The 24,847-nt window shown below is 40.5% G+C and overlaps 1 protein-coding gene across 4 annotated transcripts in view; it reads right to left on the bottom strand.

The window, feature by feature from the left end:
* The window catches only part of LOC124042261 (protein TANC1-like), a 184,877-nt gene extending 162,917 nt beyond the window's left edge, over positions 1-21,960 (bottom strand). For all 4 annotated transcript variants that reach the window (XM_046360671.1, XM_046360673.1, XM_046360672.1 and 1 more), the window contains exon 1: positions 21,866-21,960. The gene's annotated coding sequence lies outside the window, so the exon portion shown is untranslated. The remainder of the gene's footprint in view (positions 1-21,865) is intronic.
* Positions 21,961-24,847: the final 2,887 nt, after the last annotated feature.

Raw genomic sequence — 24,847 nt, 5'->3', positions numbered from 1 at the left:
TTGTTGTTTTTGTATATGTATAAGTTATTTCATGTTTCGCTCTTCATTCATTAAAGTCATGAGTAACTACCACGCTGCATTTCGGTCCGACTCTCTTTCCACAAATGAAGAACGCCGTTACAATGAGAACATATGAAAGCTGGTGGTTCCTTTTAACATGAGTCTTCAATATTCCCAGGTAAGAAGTTTTAGGTTGTAGTTATTAATAGTAATTTTAGGACTATTTCCCTCTATACCATTTGTATTTCATTAACCTTTGACTATTAGATGTTCTTATAGGCACTTTAGTATTGCCAGTGTAACAGTATAGCTTCCGTCCCTCTCCTCGCTCCACCCTGGGCTCGAACCAGCAACACAACGACAACAGCCACCATCGAAGCAGCGTTACCCATGCTGAGCAAGGGGAACAACTACTAGAAGGCTCAGAGCCATCATTGAAAATAAGAATGTATTCTTTAACTGACTTGCCTAGTTAAATAAAGGTATATTTACATTTTAAAAAATAATAATAAAATCGGCAAATCTGCGCCCAAAAATACCGATTTCCGATTGTTATGAAAACCTATATAGACGTGTGTGCCTTTCCAAATAATGTCTAATCAATGGAATTTACCACAGGTGGACTCCAATCAAGTTGTAAAAACCTCTCAAGAATGATCAATGGATCCATGATCAATTTTGAGTCTAATAGAAAAGGGTCTGAATACTTATGTATTTCTGTTTTTACTTTAATACATTTGCAAACATTTCTAAAAACCTGTTTTAACTTTGTCATTATAGGGTATTCTGTTTAGATTGCTGAGGATTTTTATTTATTTAATCCATTTTAGAATAAGGCTGTTACGCCTAGTGGTTAGAGCATTGGGCCAGTAACCGAAAGGTTGCTAGATTGAATCCCCGAGCTGACAAGGTAAAAATCTGTCATTCTGTCCCTGAACAGGGCAGTTAACCCACTGTTCCTAGGCCGTCATTGTAAATAAGAATTTGTTCTTAACTGACTTGCCAAGCTAAATAAAGATTAAATAAATAACATTTAAAAAATGCAACACAATGTGGAAATGTCAAGGGGTCTGAATACTTTCCGAAGACACTGTATAGACTGTATTTCCATGGGACTATGCCCCCTTTCGATAATTTAATGGAGAACTTGGTATAGTGGTACATGAAATGAGGAAAAATCGCACTGGCAGTAGGCTATTCATAAACTTTGCTATGTTGTCCATACTGGTGCAGCCAAGTGCTATTCAGATGTTTCAAAAGATTGCCTATTGACAAGGTAATGAATTCAGTTAGCCTCATTCCAATGTTATGATTATGTTATGGCACAATAATAGGATATTGTCTCAGAGAAGCACATTACGAATGTATACGAACGCACATGATTCTTATTACACTGATCCAATCAACTCATTAGACACGGCTGGCGATTACAACAAGACCGGCACTCAGAAGAAAATGGGCTGCACATTTTTACAATCACTGTATTCCACACATTCCTTTGTACTGTGGCCTAGCTCAGAGCCAGGTGGATCCACACTAACATTAACTGATGGAGGGGATGCTACTCCTAGATACTTAACTTTGCTCTAAGCTTGATTGCCAATCGGCCTAACTTTTGAAGGGGATGGATTTCTGAGGCATGCAGAGTTCTATTATTATCTAAAGGTCAGACTGCCTGGGCTTAAAGGTAGAGAGTAAGAGTTAGGATACAGGCTATTCTGTGTCCTTAGATCTCCCTCTGACATACGATCCTAAGTAGTTAATGAAATCAACGTGTGCCTCTTACGAGAACAAAGGGACAAAATCAACATCAAAAGCCGATACGTTTTAGGTAGGAAAATAATGGTGACCTTTAAGAAAAACTTCAGAACAGAGCATACATGGATGCATCATAGAACATGGCTAGGCACCAAGATTTATCTAACCCACAGTTTGATAAGTGAGTTGACCACCAACCAACCCATAGCGTTTAAGTTGGGGGTATTATCTCCTTTAGGCAGAGCCCCTAAAAAGGGCCTCCATCAGAGCAGCGTTGCCAAAGACCTACTGTGGCTGTCAGGTCTTTGTGGACACACACTGAATAGAGGGGCAGACACTCAATATTCACATTTTTTTCTGAGGCACCACAAAGCAAGCACCATCCCCAGAGCCATAGCCACAGCTATGTATCACAGTGATTCCCAGGGACTGCCAGTCAAATAAAAATAGGGAGTTGGAATTCACATTCACATAGACACTGTATGCTCCAAGCCCAGATAGATCTAAATATTGTAAAAATGGAAGAGATTTCTCTTTCGTTGTCCAGAAGCCAAAGGCACAATCCTACTCAAATTAGCAACCCATGCTAGTTGTTGCATCTTTAGATTCCTCCTTTTTCTAAATTTCAAACAGAGACCTTTATCTCCGTCACATATGGGACCGCTCGCATCAGGTGTGCTGTTTAGAAGGGTGTTTTCCAGCTAATTGCATTTTGGCAAATATCTTTAAATTACTTTTTTTCTGCTTCATTGCATGTTCTGGGACAAATAATAAGATCATAGATGTAATGTTAGCTAGCGAGCCAGCCAGCCGGCTAACGTTAACTAGCCAGCTAACAGCACACTTTAACTTGAAATTAAGACTTTCTGTCGGGGAACATCTTAAAATGTAGCTAGCTAGTTTTTCTAAGCCATATACACCATGGATGGACGCCTGTCCCTGTCACGGATGCCATGGTTGCCCTTAGTTTGAAGATATAATCCGGAGACAGGTGCTTTCTCCATCTCCTTAGCTATCATAATCTAATTGCACTGATTTCGAAACTCAGTCCTCCAGAAAGCGGAGAGCAACGGCAGGGTAGCCTAGTGGTTAGAGCGTTGGACTAGTAACCGGAAGGTTTCAAGTTCAAACCCCTGAGCTGACACGGTACAAATCTGTCGTTCTGCCCCTGAACAAGCAGTTAACCCACTGTTCCAAGGCCATCATTAAAAATAAGAATTTGTTCTTAACTGACTTGCCTAGTTAAATAAAGGTAAAATGTAAAAATAAAACACTTATGCAGTTCTACAGTATGTGTAGACAGGATTACCAACACATACTGACTAGCTCAAATAGACAGAAGTATGCTATATGGCAGACCAATCTGAAACTCATCTCCCAGCATGTCCAGCCCACTCATTATCTCAGCCAATCATGGCTAGTGGGAAAGTTGCTGACTTTTCCTGTGGCTAAACCAACTAGGCTCGTAATTTAACACTTGTATTTGTATTTACAGATGGTACACAAGTCTGTTATTAAGGCACATGAAAGTTCACATGTTCCAGAAGGCATTTCTGCAAAGAAATAAAACATTTTTATAAACAATAAAGAAAAGTTTTAAGTTTAAATGGCTCTCTTTTTTCCTGAAACAAATAACAAATGACCGGTAAATTTAAATCTTCCCGGTCACATTGTCCGACACCGCATTTTCCCAATGGAAACCCAGGGCCATATATAAAATGGTCATCAGAGAAGCTGGATTATATATAGAACGGAAGTGGGATTGTTTTCCTGATTGCCTTCGATGCTGGTGCCATTGACACACAGGCCTGGTTGAGTGTGGAGCTGCTTTGTGCTCTGTGAGATGCCAGACAATGAAGAGAGCAACCTTCAGCATGACTTCCCCTGCAGCCTGAGGTCAGTTTTTTATATACTACTTTCCTGGTAACAGCCATCGACCCGGCCTTTTCATCCACTGACTCTACATGAATGGTTCCTCTAAACTCGCCCAGCAGCTGTTGTCATAGTGACAGTCAAAATTCACACCAGGCAGGCTCTGACCTTTGTCATCTGAGAAAATGGACACTTTGCCAATGACAGTAAAGAATGCCTCTATGAAATTAATTTTAATTTGGGGGAGATTGGGCAAATGAACATTTCCAGCCTACATTTGACAGGTTAAAGATAATGGCCGTTATATTACTGTCCATTCTTAGGCTTTGCTGAATTCAAAGCTCACTGAAACATTGAGAAGTGAACAACACAATCCTAAGCCCTGGAAGAGGAAGTGAAGTGGCAGGTATGGAAGAATGGGCTGCAGTCTGTCTCAGGCATTGTGCACAATGTCTGCTCTTCACATTCTATGCCTATGTTATGAAATTAGGAAATGGCAATAAGCAACCCTTTTTTACACAACCAGTCCACCAATCAAACTCCACTATGATTCATTCACATCCTGGCTCCAAACCTTTAACCACAGCCAGTGCTGTGCTCTCTATCCATATGAGAGTGAGGAGGGTGTATTTGGCTGGCTGAGATTTACAATACAACTATGTTATTCCTGTACGATTGAAAGTGGACAAACCCTCTCAAACTTTTTAAGCTAGTTGGCCGTCAAAATTGCACTGAAATGATGTGGAATATTAGCCTGCTTGTCCTTCTGCAGCTTGCCTGCCAATGCATGCTTGTCCCAACCCACGTTTTGACAACAATGAGAACTTACTTGCCTGCCTGCTCGCACGCCCATTTGATCGATCCCAAATACATTTGACTGACAACTAAGAGACATGCTAAGTGTGGATAACAGTCATTCAAGTTCAGCATAGCAAGCTAGCTAAGCGATTCACACTGCGACACAACCCGGCCATTGTTTTATTAGAAAAAATACAGCCCTTTACAATGTCCACTTATGTACATAGGATGCTGTATATAGCATTTTAACATATTAAAACAAAATAAGAGATAAATAATATACTTTTCTGCTATGCTTGCAGATGTGCATAATATACTGTCACCCTAATCAAAAAGTATTCAGTAACTCCAAATAGCAAACTTAAAACATGTTTTTCATTTGTTTGCACTGCATGGATCACAAGTGCAGTTGAATGTAGCATTGCTGTTATGGTGCAATCAAAATGTATTGTAAATGAGACGCCAGCTTACACTTCTGCTCAAATGTTGCTGTAATAAACCTACATGTTTCCCCTTTGTATGGTGTTTTGTTGCAGGTTTAGTTTTTAGGTTATTCATTGTCAAGCTTTAAAAACCAAAGCCAGACTGCATTTTAGGTGCCTAGATAGGATTGTGGCATGTGTCCTTACACATTCCCTCCGCCGCGTGCTGTAAACAGGACACACTAAAGCAGCACAATTGAAGTTGAATTCACAGCTGCAAGCGCATCAGGCTGTAATTTCATAAAGTAGATGACTCAACTGTTGACTCATTTATACTCACTTGTGTGTCCTATTCGGCCCAAGGGCCTTGTGTTTGGCACATGTACGCTAGACTATTAGCCACATTATGACTGACTTGTGATCTTTGCCCTTGCTAGTTTAATTGTATTGACATTCCCAGCATTAGATACAGTCATCCTTTTTGTTCAAAATATTGAGTCATTGAAACTGAAATGGTGCATTCCAAATGGGTGGAGGCAGCAAACAATGTACCAGGCCAGCTCTGATTTAAAACCTGATAGCAATATTTTTTGGACTACCAAGAAATGTATTGGTGAATTATATTAATCATGCATTGAGTTGCATTCTGCCAACAATGCCTTACTGTACGTCATGGAATGTTGAGTCAAATAGAACATATTATTTTTAAAACCTCTTATAATGTTGGTTTTGAAGCATAAACTGTGAATTTGATATTTTTGATTGATATTATGATTGTCTTTTTGTTTCATGTGCTAAGAAATTAAAACGCTGCCAGTTCTACCTTAAGTCAGCAAGAATGAAGTTGTTAATTAACTCTTTACTGGCCATATCTGTTTCCAATGTTCTACTAATACTATACTAGCACTTGGGTTAACAAAGTTAATGTAGTTAGACGTTTGAAGTAGCCTACACAATCCTGTCACACAGAGAGATTTAACATCCATGTTCATGCCTGCATAGGCTAATTCAAGTTGTGTGCAAACATTTTCTGCTCCCCAGGTTGCACACGGGGCATAACTTGACCATATAGGATGCATTCATGACAACTGGTGGTGTAATAAGAGGATTTAGGCTAGGACTGTTATGCTAGGCTATAACACAAATAGTTTAACTGAGGAAATTCCTGTCTGGAGCAACTTATGTGCATGCCTGTACGGTAGTTTACCTGCGAAATAAACATGCATGGAGCAGTGTGTTCTTAGAAACTTTTCAAGATCCTGGGAAAATAGCCTGACATTCTCAAATCGTATGATTATTCACCTTACCTTCAGGCCAAAAATGAGGTCATGCTGTCACAAGCAGATTCGAACAATTTACATCAGTGACTAGAGGCAAGTAACCCACTTTTTCATCTATAATTAATGTAGACATTATTTTTGTTGAAATTAAAAAGGATGACAGGTCTAATCTGCTCATTAGCCAGTTATTTTACCCAGGAGGATAACTTTTATTAAACAGACAGTTTCACTTTTTCAGGTAATTTTGAGAGCAAGCTGATTCTGTTACTACTAATGTGATTTTGGGGGCATAAACTTCCACCCTGAAAATGCCACTGCCTATTCAGAAGTCAAGAGTGTGAGAAACGGTTTCTAATGCCCTATCCAAGCTTCCCAGCAGCGCTGAACATGTTTTTGAAGGCGATCATTACTTAGAATGTACAGTTCTACTTGGAGCTGTGGAAACTGAGTCTACATGACATGTCTATGTCTATGTCTATACCTGACACTATAAAAGTTGAATGAATCTATTATTATTATTGTATTATTATTATTATTATTATTATTGCCTACCCTTTAGACACTTGCAGACAAGACATTGCTCATCTCTCCCTTTCCAAATATATCACCTCATACCCAAGAAACATTACCCTACACCAGTGGTTCTCAACCTTTTTTGAACCGTGGCACACCATGATGGGATAAAAATATTCTGTGGCACACCAAAAATGTCCCAAATTATTTAGTGGTAATGACCTCCATCTCATTTAATCCATACTGCAAATCATACATTTTCTGCAACAAACGTTTATTTCCTTTTTCATAGTTCCTTACTCACAATGATTCCCAGGACCCCTTTAAGAGTGTCCTGGGAATATGTGCTAGATTTTTTTTTCTCAAGTAAAATAGGTCTTTAGTTTGAACGGTTTGGTCTACAGACGAGCAGTTTCTGCAATGTAAAGGTAAAACAACGGACACAGAGCCATGCTACGTTTGTTTCTATGGCAGAAGCTGTGGTACAGCTAATGCCGCGTACACATTGTAACGTATTTTATTATGGTGTATGTCATCTTCACACTGGACGGAGCTAGCTGTACTAGCTAGCTAGTGTGTGCTTGCTAGCGAGTGTGTACTAGCCAGCTAGCTAATGTTTACTAGCCAATGAGCTAGTGTGTACTAGCTAGCTAGTGTTGGATCAAAATGGGGCTTAGGTGGTGGGCGTGGCGGGGACATGGCCAATGGTGCACACATTTTAGAAGCCCCCCTGGTAGCCGCTGCGACAGAATGTAGCTGGTTTTAAAGAAAATCTTCTGCAATTCTATGCATCTTGTTATGGGGTTGAGAGAACATTGGCCGTTTTAATGCTAATTGCCTGTAATTCTACACTTTGCAATGGCTTATACTATCTGAGTGACTTAAACATTATAACAAAATCAAATGCCATGACAAAAATACTCCTGAATTAATAATGTGAGGAATTTTTTATTGTCTAACTGTCTAGCTTTTGTTTTGGTGATTGTTCATTCTCAAAGATGATCTTATTAAAAAATTAAATAAATGTTTTTACTGTTTGGCCCAATATTTATTAAACTTTTTTTGACCCTGACCTAGTGTGTCCTAGCTAGCTAGTGTGCATGTAGGGACGTAACACTTGTAGTGACGTAATGCTAATTGCCGTTGTTCTGTTACAACTACCTTCAATGGCAGTGGCCGTGGCGTGCAGTTACTGCAGTCCGCCTATAGATATTACTGATGGACTCTGGCTGCACCGAAGACAAAGCAAAGTTTGGAAAATTATTAAGTATGCAGCACCCGTTTCGCAACGCAGCCTTCAACCACAAGAGGTTGGTCCCCATTGAAATGAATGACATCAGATGCAACACAATGGACTGCTCAGATGTAATGTTAATGAGGCTTAAGCCTAATCAGACTTGCCTGTGGTAATTTCCATATGAAAGGAACCATGAGCACCAACATGTGAAGTTTATAGGATCATATCAAATTTGGTGCCAAATAAAAGCTAAGAGTATACCTTTGGGAAATTAAGGCATAGATATGTTTTTCAACAATTTTCAATCCTAAAAATGTCAATAAGCATCGGTTTTGATTTCTAGTCAATAAAAATTGGTTCTTGAAAGAAATCTACTAGAAAAAGTATTAAAAAGGTATTAGAAATACATCAAAAGACAATCATATTGAAGTAAAGGCCCCTGCCAACATACAGAGGGGCAAAAAAGTATTTAGTCAGCCACCAATTGTGCGAGTTCTCCCACTTAAACAGATGAGAGGCCTGTAATTTTCATCATAGGTACACTTCAACTATGACAGGCAAAATGAGAAAGAAAATCCAGAAAATCACACTGTAGGATTCTTTATGAATTTATTTGCGTTATTCCTTCAGTGAAATACGGAACCGTTTCATATTATATCAAACGGGTGGCATCCCTAAGTCTAAATATCGCTGTTACATTGCACAACCTTCAATGTTATGTCATAATTATGTACAATTCTGGCAAATTAGTTTGCAACGAGCCAAGCGGCCCAAACTGTTGCATATACCCTGATACTGCCTGCAATGAACGCAAGGGACGTGACACAATTCCCCTAGTTAATATTGCCTGCTAACATGAATTTCTTTTCACAAAATATTTAAAAATATTAACTTCTGTGTATTGATTTTAAGAAAGGCATTGATATTCATGGTTAGGTACATCCGTGCAACGATTGTGCTTTTTTCGTGAATGTGTTTTGTTAAATCCTCCCCTGTTTGGCGAAGTAGGCTGTGATTCGATGATAAATTAACAGGCACCGCATTGATTATATGCAACGCAGGACAAGCTAGTTAACCTAGTAATATCATCAACCATGTGTAGTTAACTAGTGATTATGTGAAGATTGATTGTTTTTTAGCTAGCAACTTACCTTGACTCCTTGCTGCACTCGCGTAACAGGTGGTCAGCCTGCCACGCAGTTTCATCGTGGAAAGCAATATAATCAGCCATAATCGGCGTCCAAAAATTAGATTACCGATTGTTATGAAAACTTGACACGGGCCCTAATTAAATGTATATCAATCGGTCAACCTCTAAGATATTTTCTAATTTCTCTCCCTCATGAGGGAGGATTATGAAAGTTCACATAAATAATTAAAAGGTAGGCCTAGACCTACCAATTAGTTATTGTTTTTACTGATAACAATCAAGAACCCATGTCATTAAGTTACCGTTATTCTGTTACCGGGTGTTGATTCATTTCACTTACAGTAAGTAGTTCAATAACCAAAATAGAGGGAGATTTTACATTCTGTTACTAAACTTTGCATCTGCACTGTTCCTCAAGTAAATGTGTTTTAGTAAAATGTTCTGTGGTTTTTGCTTGGCATATATTTTAAAGTGAAAAAAGTGAGTCTCAGCATCACTCTGTTATTGTGAAATTGCCCCTGTTGCTAATGGTTCTCAAAGGCAAAGTAAAATGATACAAATGATTTTGCTCCTGATGCCTGCCCCTCAAATGACACAAATGTAACAACAGCATCTGGACAACGATACAGATGTAACCATGTGCTGTTCAATATATTATCTGGTGCCCCAAGTCAAAATTGAATGTGCATTCCACTGGTCACATTTATAAATTAGTGTTCAAATAAATAATCTAGATTAGGAAATATTTTGCAGCACACCTGAGAGTTCCTCCAGGCACACCAGAGTTTAAAAAAAATATCTCCCGCAAATATCAGCAGTGAGCTCACAAAGGCCTAGTTCCCATATCTTGATCCTGTAAACTGACCTGATTGAGAGGATGATAGCTAGCGGTCGACCGATTATTGGAGGACCAAAAAGGCCGATACCGATTAATGTGACAATTTGTTTTATATGTAATGACAATTACAACAATACTGAATGAACACTTATTTTAACTTAATATAATACATCAATAAAATCTATTTAGCCTCAAATAAATAATGAAACATGTTCAATTTGGTTTAAATAATGCAAAAACAAAGTGTTGGAGAAGAAAGTATAAGTGCAATATGTGCTATGTAAGAAAGCTAACGTTTCAGTTCCTTGCTCAGAACATGAGAACATATGAAAGCTGGTGGTTCCTTTTAACACGAGTCTTCAATATTCCCAGGTAAGAAGTTTTAGGTTGTCTAGTTAAATAAAGATATATAAAATATGTATATATATATATATTTTTTTTTAAATCGGCAAATCGGCGCCCAAAAGTACCGTTTTCCGATTGTTATGAAAACTTGAAATCGGCCCTAATTAATCGGCCATTCCGATTAATCGGTCGACCTCTAATGATAGCTAGCTATGAGTTAGGATACCATTTGCCAGCCTCAGCCTGCCCACATCTATTTACAAACTTTATCTGGTTTCTTTTAATGAACATCAGGGAGACTCCATAAATCCTCCTCCTCACCTGACTAGGAACACTCCCAAACAGGAAAAAACACTCTTGTTTGTCTGTGACAGTGTTCACCAACCTTTTCTGAGTCACGATCACTTTCTGAGTCAAAATGCATGCCGAGATCTACCACTCTGATTTTTTTTTTTAAGTGTAAGCCTATGCAACATTAACCAATTAAAAACAGTACTGTAGCAATGAGGTTTGTGCAGTAAGCTATAGGCCCAATACATTATCACGCAATACTGTCTTTGCTTGAATTTACCTGCCAATGCATTGTTGTTCGGGACATTTTTTTAAATTATATTTCAAAATTTGAGGTAGGCTATATGATCACACCAGTAATAGACCCATTGTTGTATTACTTGGGAGGCACAGCTGAGTGAGCATACATTTAAATAATTCGCTTTTTATTTTACTGGGCTGATGGTGCCTGCATCTGATGGTCAGTCTCAGCAGAGGGAGAGAGCAGCAGTGAGGGTCCCGTCACTCAACATCCCTCCGCTCTCCCTATCCTCCACTGACACTGACCAAAAAGGGACACCATCTTCCAGCTGATGGCAAAACTCGAGGCGCACCTCATTATTTCTGCCACATGCACAAACTCATGTTGTTACGCATATGAACAGAGAAAGTGAAATATTCCTTGAAATTAAAAAGACCAACACCGCTAATAATAAGAACAACGCAAGCCTATAGATACACTTTCCTACTTATTCATTACAGCTGCACTGCTTGTTGTAGTGCTGAGTGGAAATAGGAAGAACGTGCATTTTATGGCTTATAAAAGTGTTGAATACAAAGAGTTGACAGTGCTGAGTAAGAACGTAAACATGAACTCAGTCATAAAAACAGCAGCTCTTTGCTGTATTCGTTGACAGTCTCTCTCTTGTCTGTGTTTTAAACGTTTTGCAATCTCACATTATCAATTTTGTCGTAGCTTTCTTTTATGCCTGCTATGTTACTGCAGACTCGGTCATCTGCGCAATCTGATTGGCCAGTGGTAGCATAGTGCACATGTTTTCCTCTCCAGGCCCACCAGGAAGGCAGAGTTTGCACCTTCAGACACATGAAACCGCAACAGTTTGCCTGCCCGGCGTGCAGGGCAGCAAAAAAATTGGAACACAAGGCTTTATCGTTGGGTTTTTTATAGAAATGTTTGCAAAAAAACAGAAATGCCTTGGGGATCGACAACAGTTGGTGACCGTTGGTCTATGAGATTATAAAAAGCTGGACAGCACCAACTATTTTTAAGAATCTTGTTCCTTCCCTGCTTACGGACAACTCTGAGTCAGACTTAGCATATCCAGACCATAGCCAGATATTTGGCAGGGAGTTTGGGGTTTCCTGCTAGGCTATTTGATTAGAGTCAAATATTAACTTGCCAGGTTTAAAGTCTACAGGCTTTCTCTTAACACATAGCATCTTCATCCATTTTACTTCATGAGTTTCTCTCGTAGGGATTCCTAGGCCAGTAAGACATTTAACAGAATTGGCATCACAGGGACTCAGAGCTGTTTCCTTTGTTTAAAGCAAACGTGTACGTCTAATAAATCACTCCTGGGTTTTGGCTGATAAACATTCCACAGGTGTTCAGCCTGAGCCCAGACAGTTTGCAGATAAGGCTTCGTGGTTTATTATTAGACTACTTCAAATTGAACAAACAGTAATATAGACTATATACCGCTAAGAAAAAGACCACAACACAGCACTCTCTCATGGCAGATTGTGGAGGTAGCCTAACTGTTGTGAGAGGCTATAGGGAAATATGTTTGAATAGCACAAGAGTGCACTGCATTAATAAACACCACAATCATGATCACCTTGAAACTGTTTTAACTGTGAGTGACCCTCTCTCAAGAACCAGTTGGCCTGAGAGTCACAGCCAATTATTTATATATACACTAGATGACTGAAAGGGGGATGCGGTTCTGTAGCCACCTCATTGTAAAAAAATATTTTGGAAGCTACAGAAATGCATTTATTAATGTCTACATTTATTTTTGACATATTTATGCTATTACGGACACGTTAATGAATACTATTAAATTATATTACGTGAGCTAAACAACATTATATATATATATATATATATATATAATATATATATATATATAACATTAAAGTATATATTTTTAAGTTCTAATGTTAGTGTCCCCACAACAATAAAAAATACTTAAATAGCTATTATTTTGTCCTTAACACTTAATTGAAATACTGTAGAATTCTAATAATTCCTATAGAGGACTGCTTCTTCTGGGGAGTGCCAATGTGGCCGACCGGTGGCTTCAAAGCCTTTCATTGGCAAAGTGGGTGGGGTTATATCCTGCCTGTTTGGCCCTGTCCGGGGGAATCGTCGGACAGGGCCTCAGTGTCTCCCGACCCCTCCTGTCAGCCTCCAGTATTTATGCTGCAATAGTTTGTGTCGGAGAGCTAGGGTCAGTCTGGAGTTTTTCTCCTGTCTCATCCGGTGTCCTGTGTGAATTTAAGTGTGCACCCTCTAATTCTCTCTCTCTCTTTTTCTATCTTTCTCTCTCTCAGGACCTGAGCCCTAGGACCATGCCTCAGGACTACCCGACCTGATGACTCCTTGCTGTCCCCAGTCCACCTGGTCATGCTGCTGCTCCAGTTTCAATTGTTCTACCTGCAGCTATGGAACCCTGACCTGTTCACTGGACGTGCTACCTTGTCCCAGACCTGCTGATTTGGACTCTCTCTCTCAACCGCACCTGCTGTCTCTAACTCTGAATGATCGGCTATGAAAAGCCAACTGACATTTACTCCTGAGGTGCTGACCTGTTGCACCCTCTACAAACTCTGTGATTATTATTATCTGACCCTGCTGGTCATCTATGAACGTTTGAACATCTTGGCCATGTACTGTTATAATCTCCACCCGGCACAGCCTGAAGAGGACTGGCCACCCCTCGGAGCCTGGTTCCGCTCTAGGTTTCTTCCTAGGTTCTGGCCTTTCTAGGGAGTTTTTTCTAGCCGCCATGCTTCTACATCTGCATTGCTTGCTGTTTGGGGTTTTATGCTGGGCTTCTGTACAGCACTTTGTGACATCGGCTGATGTAGAAAGAGCTTTATAAATACATTTGATTTGATTGGCCTATACATAGCATTAGCAATTCAGGGTTTACATATAGTGCATTCGAAAAGTATTCAGACCCCTTGAATTTTATCCTAATTTTATTCTAAAATGGATTAAATATTTTTTCCCACTCATCAATCTACACACAATACCTCACAATGACAAGGCAAAAACAGGTTCTTAGAAATGTTGGCAAATGTATTTAAAAAAATACCCTTTACTCACTACTTTGTTGAAGGACCTTTGTCAACAATTACAACTTTGAGTCTCCTTGGGTATGACGCTACAAGCTTGGCACACCTGTATTTGGGGAGTTTCACCCATTCTCCTCTGCAGATCCTCTCAAGTTCTGTCAGGTTGGCTGCAAAGCTATATTGCCTTGCGAAAGTATTCGGCCCCCTTGAACTTTGCGACCTTTTGCCACATTTCAGGCTTCAAACATTAAGATATAAAACTGTATTTTTTTGTGAAGAATCAACAACAAGTGGAACACAATCAGGAAGTGGAACGACATTTATTGGATATTTCAAACTTTTTTAACAAATCAAAACTGAAAAATTGGGCGTGCAAAATGATTCAGCCCCCTTAAGTTAATACTTTGTAGCACCACCTTTTGCTGCGATTACAGCTGTAAGTCGCTTGGGGTATGTCTCTATCAGTTTTGCACATCGAGAGACTGAATTTTTTTCCCATTCCTCATTGCAAAACAGCTCGAGCTCAGTGAGGTTGGATGGAGAGCATTTGTGAACAGCAGTTTTCAGTTCTTTCCACAGATTCTCGATTGGATTCAGGTCTGGATTTTGACTTGGCCATTCTAACACCTGGATATGTTTATTTTTGAACCATTCCATTGTAGATTTTGCTTTATGTTTTGGATCATTGTCTTGTTGGAAGACAAATCTCAGTCCCAGTCTCAGGTCTTTTGCAGACTCCATCAGGTTTTCTTCCAGAATGGTCCTGTATTTGGCTCCATCCATCTTCCCATTAATTTTAACCATCTTCCCTGTACCTGCTGAAGAAAAGCAGGCCCAAACCATGATGCTGCCACCACCATGTTTGACAGTGGGGATGGTGCGTTCAGGGTGATGAGCTGTGTTGCTTTTACGCCAAACATACGTTTTGCATTGTTGCCAAAAATTTCAATTTTGGTTTCATCTGACCAGAGCACCTTCTTCCACGTTTGGTGTGTCTCCCAGGTGGCTTGTGACAAACTTTAAACGACACTTTTTATGGATATCTTTAAGAAATGGCTTTCTTCTTGCCACTCTTCCATAAAGGCCAGATTTGTGCAATATACGACTGATTGTTGTCCTATGGACAGAGTCTCCCACCTCAGCTGTAGATCTCTGCAGTTCATCCAGAGTGATCATGGGCCTCTTGGCTGCATCTCTGATCAGTCTTCTCATGGTATGAGCTGAAAGTTTAGAGGGACGGCCAGGTCTTGGTAGATTTGCAGTGGTCTGATACTCCTTCCATTTCAATATTATCGCTTGCACAGTGCTCCTTGGGATGTTTAAAGCTTGGGAAATCTTTTTGTATCCAAATCCGGCTTTAAACTTCTTCACAACAGTATCTCGGACCTGCCTGGTGTGTTCCTTGTTCTTCATGATGCTCTCTGCGCTTTTAACGGACCTCTGAGACTATCACAGTGCAGGTGCATTTATACGGAGACTTGATTACACACAGGTGGATTGTATTTATCATCATTTGACATTTAGGTCAACATTGGATCATTCAGAGATCCTCACTGAACTTCTGGAGAGAGTTTGCTGCACTGAAAGTAAAGGGGCTGAATAATTTTGCACGCCCAATTTTTCAGTTTTTGATTTGTTAAAAAAGTTTGAAATATCCAATAAATGTCGTTCCACTTCATGATTGTGTCCCACTTGTTGTTGATTCTTCACATAACAATTAAGTTTTATATCTTTATGTTTGAAGCCTGAAATGTGGCAAAAGGTCGCAAAGTTCAAGGGGGCCGAATACTTTCGCAAGGCACTGTATTTTCAGGTCTCTCCACAGATGTTCGATCGGCTTCAAGTCCGGGCTCTGGCTGGGCCACTCAAGGACATTCAGAGACTTGTCCCGAAACCACTTCTGCATTGTGCTGGCTGTGTGCTTAGGGTCGTTGTCCTGTTAGAAGGTGAACCTTCGCCCCAGTCTGAGGTCCTAAGCGCTCTGGAGCAGGTTTTCATCAAGGATCTCTCTGTACTTTACTCCGTTCATCTTTCCCTCGACCCTGACTAGTCTCCCAGTCCCTGCCGCTGAAAAACATCCCCACATCATGATGCTCACACCACCATGCTTCACTGTAGGGATGGTGGCAGGTTTCCTCCAGACGTGGCACTTGGCATTCAGGCCAAAGAGCTCAATCTTGGTTTCATCAGACCAGATAATTGTGTTTCTCATGGTCTGAGAGTCCTTTAGATGCCTTTTGGCAAACTCCAAGTGGGCTGTCATGTGCCTTTTGCTTAGTAGTGGCTTCCGTCTTGCCACTCTACTATAAAGGCCTGATTGGTGGAGTGCAGCAGAGATGGTTCATCTCCACAGAGGAACTCTGGAGCTCTGTCAGTGACCATCGGGTTCTTGGTCAGCTTCCTGACCAAGGCCCTTCTCCCGCGATTGCTCAGTTTGGCCGGGCTGCCAGCTCTAGGGAGTCTTGGTGGTTCTTAACATCTTCCACTTAAGAATGATGGACAACACTGTGTTCTTGGGGACCTTCAATGCTGCAGAAATGTTTTGGTACCCTTCCCCAGATCTGTGCCTTGACACAATCCTGTCTGGGAGCTCTACGTACAATTCCTTCAAACTCATGGCTTGGTTTTTGCTCTGCCATGCACTGTCAACTGTAGGACCTTATATAGACAGGTGTGTGTGCCTTTCCAAATCATGTCCAATCAATTGAATTTACCACAGCTGGACTCCAATCAAGTTATAGAAACATCTCAAGGATGATCAATGGAAACAGGATGCACCTGAGCTCAATTTCGAGTATCTGAATACTAATGTAAATAAGTTATTTCTGTTTTTGCTAAAATTTCTAAAAACCTGTTTTTGTTTTGTCATGATGGGATATTGTGTGTAGATTGATGAGGGGGGAAATAATTTAATACATTTAAAAAAATAGCCTTTAATGTAAAAACATGTGGAAAAGGGGAAGGGGCTTGAATACAGCCTGGGCAGAGACCCAGCCCCTCTTATACTCCATAGTCATAACAACACAGCTATCTACCCCTCCATTTCTCTCTGGGGCTTTCTAAATGCTTAACAAAAATGTTAATAACAGCTGTTTCATCAGGGGGTACTGTTAAAAACTGTTGGTTGTGCTCACACAGGCTTGGGATCTCATTCAGTACTGTAGCTCACTGAGGGTTTTTATGGGAGTCCTTTCATAAATGTATTATTCCCATGTTAGTTTAATGAAATGTCTCATTGAGTCGAATGTGTTGATTAAAGCGTGCAATCATAAAACATTTGGCAGAGCAAAATAATTGTGGTTTCTAAACTGTACGTTCTCAGTAAGCTAATGAGGTCACTCTGAAATTTCACAGTGTCATACAGTAGCTTTGTTTGCTCACCACATTCTCTCTGTTCTCTCTACCGGAGCTGCTCTCATGTTCAGAAACCAAATCCTCCACCAATACACAAAGGCAACTCAATATGCATCTGTCATTCTGCTATATTTTAATTGATGCCTTAGAGGGAAGCAGTGCAATTAAATGGTGGGGTTAAAAGAGTTAAGGCGAGCGTTTAGATACAAACTGCTTTGAACCCTTGAGAAATTGTACCTAATGCAATTACACAATGCCCCGTACCCTATAGGCTAGAAACTGGTGAATGTAATAGCCTGTGTACTATTTTTAAATTAGGCTAGCCATTGGCAGCTGTACTGAGCAGATCTTAGCACTAAGAACCAATGATAAAATGATGGCATATCAGTATCATCCTATTATTAACTGTGAGGGATCCTATGACCACAGACAAATAATAGCGTCTGGTTATATCACATTAATAATAAAACAACCTCTCATTATGACAATCTACACAGATACCTTCTTCTGGATTTATATGGCCATGGGTACTCTTCAAATACTACAATGATGTTTACAGTAATTACATCAGAGGGCTTGCAACGAGCGGCCTCAGTGCATGGGGTTGGCATGACACAGAGGGGCAAAAGCCACTGTTAATAAAGGATCATTTCACAACAGGCCCCTCAAACCACTGAAACAACCATGACACAATAAAAACGTTCCCATAATGATCTATGATTCAAACTGGGAGTGTGAATACAAATCATCAATTTGCTGTTTCAAACAAACACTCCATCCCACCCAACTTCTTGCCTCTGGAGGGTGGACTGACCTCCTTCAGCCACATTTGTTATTGGTGTCAACCCAATAGACATTAGCCCACAACCAGATTAGAGCAGAATCTTTCCAATAACATTTCATTTTACAAAACCAACTGACACAGAGAGCTCTGCGAACTCCACACACTTTACAGTCTTTGCCACACAAAACAATTCTGGTGTATAGATTTCTATGCATGACTAAGTCACTTTGGAGAAAAGCATCTGCTAAATGCCATACATTATAATATTAATTAAACTCTTCAAATCAGTAGACATTCAATATTGTTCCATATTACTTGAATAATGTGCCACAATGTGGATGCTGTTTGGATACTGATTCAAAGCGCCCTGAACACTCTCTGGTCAGTGGCTCCATTGACTCCTCAGCCCCAACATTGTCTCCTTGGTGCAAGCACCTGTTATTGGCCAACTGGCTATGAACTAGAGGTCGACCGATTTAGTATTTTTCAACGCAGATACCGATACCGATTATTGGAGGACCAAAAAAAGACAATACCGATTAATTTGATGATTTCTTTTATTTTATTTGTAATAATGACAATTACAAAAATACTGAATGAACACTTATTTTAACTTAATATAATACATCAATGAAATCAATTTAGCCTCAAGTAAATAATGAAACATGTTCAATTTGGTTTAAATAATGCAAAAACAAAGTGTTGGAGAAGAAAGTAAAAGTGCAATATGTGCTATGTAAGAAAGCTAACGTTTCAGTTCCTTGCTCAGAACATGAGAACATATGAAAGCTGGTGGTTCCTTTTAACATGAATCTTCAATATTCCCAGGTAAGAAGTTTTAGGTTGCAGTTATTATAGGAATTATAGGACTATTTCCCTCTATACCATTTGTATTTCATTAACCTTTGACTATTGGATGTACTTACAGGCACTTTAGTATTGCCAGTGTAACAGTATAGCTTCCATCCCTCTCCTCGCTCCTCCCTAGGCTCGAAACAGCAACACAATGACAATTAGCGCGCGCTAACTAGCTAGCCATTTCACTTCGGTTACACAAGCCTCATCTCGGGAGTTGATAAGCTTGAAGTCATAAACAGCGCAATGCTTGACGCACAACGAAGAGCTGCTGTCAAAACGCACGAAAGTGCTGTCAGATTATATGCAACGCAGGACACGCTAGATCATATCTAGTAATATCATTAACCGTGTGTAGTTAACTAGTGATTATGATTGATTATGATTGATTGTTTTTTATAAGATAAGTTTAATGCTAGCTAGCAACTTATCTTGGCTTACTGCATTCGCGTAACAGGCAGTCTCCCTGTGGAGTGCAATGAGAGAGAGGCAGGTTGTTATTGTGTTGGACTCGTTAACTGTAAGGTTGCAAGAATGGATCCCCCGAGCTGACAAGGGGAAAACCTGTCGTTTATTATGCTAATCACAGAGGCGCGGACATCGACACTAGGGGGTGTTAAAGCATCTGAGGTCAACATGTGTGCCAAAAAGCAAGTAAGTGTCTTGTGTAAGCACAAACAAACTTAGGCTGTGTCGAAAGCAAATAAAATGTATGTATAAAGCCCCATAGCCCCTTTTACATCAGCACATGTCACTAAGTACTTATACAGAAACACAGCCTAAAACCTCAAACAGCAAGCAATGCAGATGTAATAGCACGGTGGCTAGGAAAAACTTCCTAGAAAGGCAGGAACCTAGGAAGAAAGCTCTGAGGCGTGCCGGGTGGAGACTATAAGAGTCCATGACTTGACAGATCATGCAGTTTTAGTATTCTGATTGTAGAGTTCTGATCATGGAATTCCGAACGCATCATGCATCTACACCTACATGTGTCTACGATGTCCAGTGTGTCCGGATTCCCTTTTCCCGCACTATATTCAAATGCCAGTATGCATTCTACAAATGGTGGAATAGGCAAAATATGAAAATAACACAACAACAACTGACGGCAGTAGCTAACCTTTGTAGCTTACTAGCCAGCTAACCTCTGTAGCTTGCCAGCAAACTAGCAAGCAACGCTAAAGGGATCGCAAACGGGTTAGCATAACCCGCAAATGGGTTAGCATAACTCTAGCCAAACAGAAAATATTTTTTCTAAATATTAGCTAGCTGCTAGCATTTATGAGGCCAGCAAACACATTCCTCACACTCTAGGAATGTATTTCTTCCAATGCTATAATGAAAAGGTTACCTCTCAGCCCCAAAACACACGTTTTCTGGAGATTTGTGGGAGGAGTGCTGATGACGTCGACCCACTGTATGTGCTTTTGGTAGCTTGATTGCGCCCACAATGAGGATAAATCCACACACAATGCATCCCTGACCACCTGAAGTGGTCAGCCATAATTGAACACAATCAGACCAAATCAAATCAAATGTATTTATAAAGCCCTTTTTACATCAACAGATGTCACAAAGTGCTTATACAGAAAACCAGCCTAAAACCCCAAACATCAAGCAATCCAGATGTAGAAGCACAGTGACTAGGAAAACTCCCTAGAAAAGAAGGAACCTAGGAATAAACCTAGAGAGGAACCAGGCTCTGATGGGTGGCCAGTCCTCCTCTGTGGCTGTGTCGGGTAGATATTATAAGAGTACATGGCCATTAATTAAGGCAAGATCGTTCTTCAAGATGTTTAAATGTTTATAAATGACCAGCAGGGTAAAATAATAATCACAGTGGTTGGAGAGTGTGCAACAGGTCAGCACCTCAGGAGTAAATGTAAGTTGGCTTTTCATAGCTGAGCATTCAGAGGTTGAGACAGCAGGTGCGGTAGAGAGAGGGAGAGAGTCCACAAAGTGACTTTTGTGTGTCTAGACCCGTCTTTTCAATGCAATTTTCGTATTCTGATAGCAGAAGTGGCATGTAAGTGTCAAGTGTAGACCCGACCTTACTTCAACATGACTCAAACCCATGTGGGTGAGCAAGATTACTGCATATGGCTTATGTCTTGATTTCAAAACCACCACATCTCATCTAAGAATACAGTTTAAATATCAACACACCACATGGGACTACTTTGTTTTGTTATAGAGGGGTAACAACACAAGAACAGTATGGTAAAACGGAAGAAAGACTGAGGATAAGGCTGAAAGGGGGGTTAACCGTTATTCTACAGTGTTTGGGGTTCTAGCGACCCTGAAAAAAATATTACTTGCCTATACTGTACTTAAATTAATTTGTGTCTGTCCAAATGTTTTCGTGGTGTGTAACTAAGGTGTTACTATACCATTACCATGTTATTTCTAGTAGCAAAGTCAACAACTGTTTTTTAGTTTCTCGTAGGGATGCATTGCTGACATTTTACACGTTTCCTAGTTTCAGTGTGCGCCTAAGATCAAATAAGGCCAAAATGATTTAGGTAGTCAAAAGTTCTGAGTGGATTGATTGATAACAGTGACAAAACCTGACAAGTTGCACATCTAGTTTTTGACATTTTCAGAAGTTTCAGTAATGGTTGGACTCAATAGAAATGTCTGAAGAAGATTTTTGCTATAAGACTTGACAGCTTGCCGAGAAGCTCAAACTGTCATAGGCACTTCACAAGAGCACCCCCCCCCCCTCCTCATACTTTGCTCAACAATCATGTATTTAAAGTGAGGCCATATCGCTCACTATATTAAACACACTTCTTCCCGTATAATAGTAGACATTTATTTAACGTTGTTTCTCTCCTCAATGTGAACTCACAGCGCTTCCAGTAGGAGACATGTCCCAACATATTCTCCTTGCTAGCTCTTCCTTCACTAACGTAAGCTAGTAACGTTAACGTTAGACAGCCGTGGAAAAGCTCCCCGTGTAGCTAGTTATGCTACTTTCTCCTCAAACCAACTAAACACAGTCCAAGCTGTACTTGATATTTGAATAAAGGCGAAAACACTGAACTTAAAAGTCCAATATTTACCTGGTAAATGTCATGGATATCCCAGTAGGAAAAAGTTTTCCGGCAGCTTATCTCCACATGAATCCCTTGATGGACCAAAGGTAGGGCGCGAGCTCCTCCCTCTCTAGACCAATCGGCTACTCCTCCATGAGGTCATTTAGAGCTGGTCGGGCAACGCAACTGGGCGTCAACAGCACCGGACTTGTAACCAAGCAATTTGAACCCTGTTCGCAGTGTATGCCTCATGTGCTTGCTCTTATTTAATCAAACTACAGTAGTGACGATGCACATTGATGATGGGAAGAAAACGACTTATATTTTTGTAGTGCGTCCCATACGATGAAATGGATCTATATAACATATTACATGTATCTGATGTGGTGACGTAGTGTAGAATTATTTGTTCAACGAGGATCACTGGATGAGTCCTTCATTGAGTGATGATTTCATTTAAAGTAAATCAAATGTGGGTATGACTTTGCTCATCGTACCCGTTATAGTCAGGTGTATGGCGACACCGTGAGGCACAAACTAATAACATTCAAAGAAAACTCTCCAGTCCACTATATTTCTTAGTATTTTCGAGGTGCGAGTGACCGGTCTGAAAGCAAATCAAAACACCTATTATAAACTATTTTTTTTATGTGCAACTTTAAAACAATCTGTTCATGACACTTGGCATCCGCTAATGCCAACCTAGTCAAAAGTTCCTGACAACCAACCTAGCACAGGTGGGATACCAAATGTTCATGAACCAGTGCTTCTTTTGTCTATTTATTAGAGGCAAACAGTGCCGACCTGTCATTCGGGGCAGTTAGGGCTCAAAAGAGCTGGGGCTCTGCCTCACCTGCCCTGAATGACAGGTTGGCACTGTTTGCCTCTAATAAATAGACAAAAGAAGCAACTAAAGATCTACGTTTGTTTTGCACTGGTTCATTGTTTAGCTAAAAGATTGTTTAGCTAAAATTTTTAACATATATAATTGTTTTGCTGTTCTTTTGGCATAATACATGTCACATATCAGTTTGCAAACAATGTAAAAAAATTAATAAAAAAGTAATAATCGCTGAGTCAATAAAGTCGCATTTAAACGGTCTCTTTTTTGCTTTCTTGAGTTAGTAAGGCAGTTCCAAAATGCAGAGTTACATTAGAAGTGCCCATCAAAGAAGACGCAAGGTCATTGGCGGCCACAATATAAATTCAGCAAAAAAAAGAAACGTCCTCTCACTGTCAACTACGTTTCATTTTCAGCAAACTTAACACGTGTAAATATTTGTACTAACATAAGATTCAACAACTGAGACATAAACTGAACAAGTTCCACAGACATGTGACTAACAGAAATGGGATAATATGTCCTTGAACAAAGGGGGGGTCAAAATCAAAAGTAACAGTCAGTATCTGGTGTGGCCACCAGCTGCATTAAGTACTGCAGTGTATCTCCTCCTCATGGACTGCACCAGATTTGCCAGTTCCTGCTGTGAGATGTTACCCCACTCTTCCACAAAGTCACCTGCAAGTTCCCAGACATTTCTGGGGGGAAAGGCCCTAGCCCTCACCCTCCGATTCAACAGGTCCCAGACGTGCTCAATGCGATATAGATTTGGGCTCTTCCCTGGCCATGGCAGAACACTGACATTCCTGTCTTGCAGGAGATCACGCACAGAACAAACAGTATGGCTGGTGGCATTGTCATGCTGGAGGGTCATGTCAGTATGAGCCATGCTGAAAGGGTACCACAAGGGAGGGGGATGTCTTCCCTGTAAGGCACAGCGTTGAGATTGCCTGCAATGACAACAAGCTCAGTCCGATGATGCTATGACACACCACCCAAGACCATGATTGACCCTCCACCTCCAAATCGACCTTGGTGTAACGCTCATTCCTTTGACAATAAACGCAAATCTGACCATCACCCCTGGTGAGACAAAACCGCAACTCATCATTGAAGAGCACTTTTTGCCAGTCCTGTCTGGTCCAGCGACGGTGGATTTGTGCACATAGGTGGCATTGTTGCCGGTGATATCTGGTGAGGACCTGCCTTACAACAGGCCTACAAGCCCTCAGTCCAGCCTCTCTCAGCCTATTGACAGTCTGAGCACTGGTGGAGGGATTGTGCGTTCCTGGTGTAACTTGGGCAGTTGTTGTTGCCATCCTGTACCTGTCCCGCAGGTGTGATGTCCGGATGTCCCGATCCTGTGTAGTAGTTGTTACGTGTGGTCTGCCACTGCGAGAACGATCAACTGTCCGTCCTGTCTCTCTGTAGCACTGTCTTAGGCGTCTCACAATATGGACATTGCAATTTATTGCCCGAGCCACGTCTGCAGTCCTCATGCTTCCTTGCAGCATGCCTAAGGTACGTTCACACAGATGAGCTGGGACCCTGGGCATTTTTCTTTTGGTGTTTTTCAGAGTCAGTAGAAAGGCCTCTTCAGTGTCCTAAGTTTTCATAACTGTGACCTTAATTGCCTACCGTCTGTAAGATGGTAGTGTCTTAACGACTGTTCCACAGGTGCATTTTCATTAAATGTTTATGGTTCATTGAACAAGCATGGTAAACAGTGTTTAAACCCTTTACAATGAAGATCTGTTAAATTATTTGGATTTTTATGAATTATCTTTGAAAGACAGGGTCCTGAAAAAGGGACAGGTTTTTTTGCTGAGTTTATCTACTGTAGCCTTGACTGGATTGATCATGTCAACATCATACTTTCAAAATCTTAGCTAGCAAGCTAGAAAGCAGTCATCTTCATGAATCATGTGAACAATCTACTGCCAAATTCTTTTCAAAGAAGAGAAATTATAGATGTAATATTTTTATTTTATTTAACTAGACAAGTCAGTTAAGAACAAATTCTTATTTACAATCACAACCTACCCCGGCCAAACCCTAACAATGCTGGGCCAATTGTGCGCCGCCCTATGGGACTGCCAATCACGGCTGGTTGTGATACAGCCTGGAATTGAACCAGGGTCTGCAGTGACACCTCTAGCACTGTGATT

This window comes from Oncorhynchus gorbuscha, linkage group LG01, assembly GCF_021184085.1.
Source record: "Oncorhynchus gorbuscha isolate QuinsamMale2020 ecotype Even-year linkage group LG01, OgorEven_v1.0, whole genome shotgun sequence".
NCBI lineage: Eukaryota > Metazoa > Chordata > Actinopteri > Salmoniformes > Salmonidae > Oncorhynchus > Oncorhynchus gorbuscha.
The sequence above is the reverse complement of the archived record's forward strand: the minus strand, read 5'-3'. Positions and strand labels throughout refer to the sequence as shown.